Consider the following 6,019-nt stretch of genomic DNA (forward strand, 5'->3'; position numbering starts at 1 on the left):
GAGGAGGCTCAGTCAGTCTGCGGGAGGGAAGGAAGGGGAAAGACAGCGCTCCGGCATGCCGCTGGATGGAGAAGGCGGCGGCTCATTTACGTTCTCTCCAACGGCAACCCTTGAGGCTGCCCGGCGTCCGCGCGTTGCCAGGCCCGGTTACTATGGTAACGGGAAAAATGGCGGCCGCCGTCCCAGCGGAACTATCAGTCACGCCCCCTCAAGGGTAGAGTAAGCGAGCGCCGCTTTCTTTGGCCTTAGTTCCATCGGTAAGACAGGCAATCTTCTAGGCAATGAACTGTCCCGCTGGTTTTATGCAATCAAATTGTATTGCAACCGGGGAGGGAGGTGCTGTGTTTCCCACAAAGGAAAAGCTCGGCTGCTTGCCGCTGTCCGGTCTGTCCTACGTCTCCTGTTTTCTCCTCTCCATTAGCAGTAGTTGTCTATGCAATCTTGAGAACACTTCCCTCGGAACAGGCTTCATTGAATAAACCTCAGTAGGAATCTCAGTATAGACCTCCTTTAGGATGGTACTGTAAATCCGGTTTGGTTTCAAGCGCCGCTATAGAAAAATCCATGTGGGTAGCCCTGTTGTCTGAAGCACCACTGAACCACCAGACTCAAACTTTGTTCTACTGCTATAGAAAGAAACTCTGATACTCTGTCTGGCCTGCTGCTCTTAATAAGTCCCTGAGAAAGCATTATCTGGAGATAAGAGAGCCAGTGGTTATGTCTAGTGGTTAGAGTTCCAGTTTAGATTCAAGCCACTCTGGATTCCTGTTGGGGAGAAAAGTGGGATATAGATGAAGTAAACACTACTTCTTGCACTGCCTTATGCCTTCTTTCTGTTTTCTACAATCCTAAATCCTATTAAATTGCTTATTAGATGTCTCCCCTTATCCTATTGATAGTACTGACTTACACTATGCACTGTGTCTTGAGTGTCAGTGAGAAAGGCAGACTGTAAGTCACATGTATTAATACAATATAATTTATAATACAGTATTATAATTACTGGTGCTGCACAGCACATTGTGTTTCTCTGGTATTCATTTGAGCAGTGCATAGAAATGTCATACTTGCTGTAAAGTACTTGAGTTTCATTGCCTTTTCACTCCACATTGTGCATTTTCCCCATAGAGGCGGGGGTGCTACTCAATCAGCACTTTTCTTGCACAATCACACTGCAATCCTAAATACACCTTTCCTGGAAGTAAGCCCCATTGAACAGAACTACCTGAGTGAGATTCTGAGTAGATCTGCTTAGAATGGCTGTGTAAAGCTGTTAGTCTCATAGACTAGAATTGCTTCCTTAGGGAAGTTTTGCCCCAGTTTGGCATTCAGATTTTCTGTAGCATTGGCAAGATGTCATCCACTTTATGGGTTTTCTCCTGTTCTGATACAATCTTTTTCAAATAGGGTTCTATACAATATTTCTAAAACAACTGGAGTCAGAGCACTTTTACACACCAAGTGAATGGGAAGGTACACATCTCTGTAGATTCAGTCTGCACTGACATTATTTCCCTTCCCCCTGTCGCCACCATTCCTATCCCCCACTAGAAGTCTTTTTTTAGTTTTTAAAAAATCAGTAATTGCTAGATTGCTACAGCACAACATTATAACAGTTGCCACTGCCTACTCACTCAATTTGAATTGCCAGCTTTCATTTTTAAAAAATGAGCCTGGGCAGGGGTCATTTTGTAGAAAAAACAGTGCCAGAGCTCATTAGCACAACTCATTTGCACAATTCACTTGCATATGCCACACATCCCTGACATCACTGAAAGGTGAACTAAATTATCATATTATATCATCTCAGCATCTACCTTAAAATGCTTCTTGAATTATAACTGTCATAATAAAACCTTACTCCCATCACACGTCTTTAATGACTTTCTCCTATGTGGCCACAGTGGCATGATGAAGATTTCCATGTGTCTTTATATGTTTTGCAGCCTGGTGGCGCAAAGTGGTAAAGCTGCAGTACTGCGGTCTGAACTCTCTGCTCACAACCTGAGTTCAATTCCGGCAAAAGCTGGATTCAGGTAGCCGGCTCAAGGCTGACTCAGCCTTCCAGTTTGGTGTAGTGGTTAAGTGTGCAGACTCTTATCTGGGAGAACCAGGTTTGATCCCCCACTCCTCCACTTGCACCTGCTAGCATGGCCTTGGGTAAGCCATAGCTCTGGCAGAGGTTGTCCTTGAAAGGGCAGCTGCTGTGAGAGCCCTCTCCAGCCCCACCCACCTCACAGGGTGTCTGTTGTGGGGGAGGAAGGTAAAGGAGATTGTGAGCCACTCTGAGACTCTTTGGAGTGGAGGGCGGGATATAAATCCAATATCTTCTTCTTCTTCTTCTTCCATCCTTCTGAGGTTGGTAAAATGAGTACCCAGCTTGCTGGGGGGGAAGTGTAGATGACTGGGGAAGGCAATGGCAAACCACCCTGTAAAAAGTCTGCCGTGAAAACATCATGATGTGACGTCACCCCAGAGTCAGAAACGACTGGTGCTTGCACAGGGGACCTTTCCTTTCCTTTTTCCTTATATGTTTTGGTTCTTTCCCCATTTTTTTGTGGGGGGAAATATTAGCAAGTTTGTAAAATTTTAGAGTTCAGCAAAATTCTCACAGGGGGGGTTGAACAATGGAGCCCAGAAGCATATTTATTTATTTGGTTCACTTGTATTCCGCCCTTTCCCAGACGGGCTCAGGGTGGATCACATTCAGATAAAAAACCAATCACATACAATAAATACAGTTTAAAACAATAGCATTACAACAGCATTAAATAGCAAAAGCGGGCGGCACATAGTGCAACTTTAGGTGTAATCTTTCAGTGGCCCGAATATGAAGATTCAGATGATAGATCGCTGTGATAGATCACTATGCCCACCGCCACTGTGCAGCCGATGATATAGGCAACAGAGTAGAGGACGCCCACCTGCCTCAACTAAAAACCTGGCGGAACAACTCTGTCTTGCAGGCCCTGCGGTTGTATATATACTGTATATATATAGTAAAGAAAGAAAGAACACAAGAAAATGTAGAAATGTATAGGTTCCGAAACTCTGCTCCTACGAGCTCCTGCCCAAAATGAGGCCTGAGTCTGGGAATTCAAAGGAGCTACTGGCTCATTGTAACACTACCATGCTATATAGAATGAAAGTCTGAGGACATTTTCCTGGAAACAAACCCCACTGAGTAGGATTTTAAGTAGATCTACTTAAGATCATACTGACAGAGATCTAACAAATGCTAATGGAGGGCGGGAGGGGGTGGGGTGGAGAGACAGTGGTTCAGGATAGAATGGCAGTTCTGGGAGCCAAAGCAAAAAAAGTGCAGAAGAAGGTGTGTTATGAGCATTGCTTTTACCTAATATTGCTTTCCCACTGGAATTTATTATCCTATAACAGGATCCTTATTCTACCTTGGGATGCAGCACAATATTTAGCTTTAAAAAATATTAAAGCTTACAATGCCACCATTTTATTAGCAAACCATTTGGCACCTTAAAGACTAACAAATGTATTGTGGCAAAAGCTTTGAAGAGTTAGAACTCACTTCATCAGATACATTCAACTGGCGAAGAGATTCATGCCCAAAGTACAAATTGCAGCAGTTCTGGGGGGGGGGGGGGGGGAAGCTATTGCAAACAGAAGTCAGAAGAAGGGAAGGGAAGGACTGTGGCTAAGTCGTAGAGCATCTGCTTGCCATGCAGAAGGTCCTAGGTTCAATCTCCAGTTAAAAGAAGCAGACAGTAGGTGATGTGAAAGCCCTCTGTCTGAGATCCTGGAAAGCCACTGCCAGTCTGAGTAGATAATATTAACTGTGATGGACTGATGGTCCGATTCTGTATAAGACGGCTTCATGTGTTCAAACCCAGGAAAAGATTACACTGAGCACTGATGAAAAGGAGATCCTGTCAAAAGAGTAAATGAAGCATTCGGAGTGGGTGTGAACCATTCACAAGAGTTCATCAAGTGTACCTGAAGCTGTAGCTTTTGTAGTGACCTACCCATCTTCAGTCCCTATTGAGAACCAAGACTGATAGTATCCCACCCTGAGCCACCCGTGGGAAGGGCGGGATATAAATTCTAAATAAATAAATAAAATAAAAAATAAATAAATAGTATCAAATTGCAAAAAAAAAAAAATAGCCATGTTGGTCTGTGGACGAGAAATAAAGCAGAAGTCCAGTGGTGCCTTAAAGATGAACATTCTTTTTCATGTGAGCTTTTGTGAGTCACAGCTCAATTCAGTATATGAATTCCAACTCAGCAGTTTCTTATGGGAGTCTCCATTTGAAACCTTTCTGCTGAAGTATAGTTACGGTATGTCCTGTCACTGGTAGTTGTCAAGCATTGTATACTCATTTTATACTATGGAAGCTGGATTTCAGAATTGTTACTTTTATATTATAGAATCCAGATTTTAGAGTTGTTACTAACCCAGAATTAAATATGGGCACATCGAAGTAGCAGCCCCCACCTTTCTTCTTTCACTTTTACTAACAGATGCAGGAACGCCCTCTTTGAAGATAAGACCTGGGAATTGTTCTCAGGCTCAGCCAGGCCTGAACCCTGGATGTGCTAGTCGCAATATAGATAAGGAGCCCATCGTGTGAATTTCACACGTGAATGTAGAATTGTTTATAGAACCTCTGATGTGCCATTTTAAAGCATGTATTTTAGTGTTACAAAGTATCAGTTCCAATCTTCCGCTCGAATGAGCCACATGGATTATCAATAAACCTAACTTTGTTTCAAAATCCAAGGACTGGTTATTTTGAAATCTTGTGCTTGACAGTAGCAATGCTTCTGGACTCTGAATCCCTCCATGTTATGAATGGAACTGTGTGCAGATTCTTTGCTCATTTCCCATTGATGTCTGCTATATTTTGGAAGAATATCCATTTTGATAAGCATTGGGATACAAATTTGCATTATAAAAAACTAGGAAAATATGGATTATGACTCATACTTTCCAACAACATGCATATCACAATGAACATCCACACAGCAGCAGACTATAGAAATTCACAGAGTATTTCAGCACTGGAAGAACAAATCACCTGATCCAACAATTTAATGGGTCCAGTTGTATGTATGTGGCAGTTGCATTCATTTCAGTATAGATCTGACAAACCAGGACTTTTCCATTTCCCCTTCAGTCCACTGAAACTGCCAATAGGAATGCCATCTCTGGATTGGAAAATACCTGGAGACTTTGGAGATAAAGCTGGGAGAGGGCAGGAATTGGGGAGAGGAGGGGCCTCAGCATGGTACAATGCCATAGAGCCCACCCTTCAAAGCAGCCATTTTCTCCAGGGGAGCTGATCTCTGCCAGCTGGAGATCAGTTGGAAAAGTGGGAGATCTCCACACCCCACCTGGAGGCTGGCAGCCCTACTTGTTCCTGGTGATTAGCAGGTCTGAAGAATAGAGGCTGAGTGGGAGCCTTTATTATTGAATGTCCAGGGAAGTCGATATGCTCCCCAGCTTCTGAGGGTGATTTCTATTGCAAGTCCTCAAATAGAATTTAGCAAAAAGGGCTCTAAAAATATTTTTAAATAGTGATTAAATCATCACTTGACAACTTTTTTGCCTTAGATTTATTGTTTTATATCCATTGTTGTGGAATATGCCACCCCACATAAATGTCATCTCTCCTTGAAGACTCCTTGGAAGCTGCAACAGGTCCAGAGCCAGAAGCCACATTGAGTTGGTGGCTACTCCTGCATAAACAGTTTCTAGCAGTTTCTAGATTATAGGACCAGCTTTTGGCTGTGCTTGGATGACTGAGAGACCCTTTAAGATCCATCTATTTTGAAGGACTTCCATCTGTTATTAGGATGCACTTTTGCGAGTTGGGCATCAAAACCCTCTTTATTTTGCCTGTTTATTTTCCTTTCAAGAGAAAGAGAGTAATCATGCAAAGTTGGTGTTGCCAGCTCTGGGCTGGGAAATACTTGGAGATTTGGGGGGTGGGGGTTGGAGCCTGAGGAGGGCAGGGTTTGGGGAGGGACTTCAATAACGCCA

Source organism: Heteronotia binoei, chromosome 3 (assembly GCF_032191835.1).
Source record: "Heteronotia binoei isolate CCM8104 ecotype False Entrance Well chromosome 3, APGP_CSIRO_Hbin_v1, whole genome shotgun sequence".
Classification (NCBI taxonomy): Eukaryota; Metazoa; Chordata; class Lepidosauria; order Squamata; family Gekkonidae; genus Heteronotia; species Heteronotia binoei.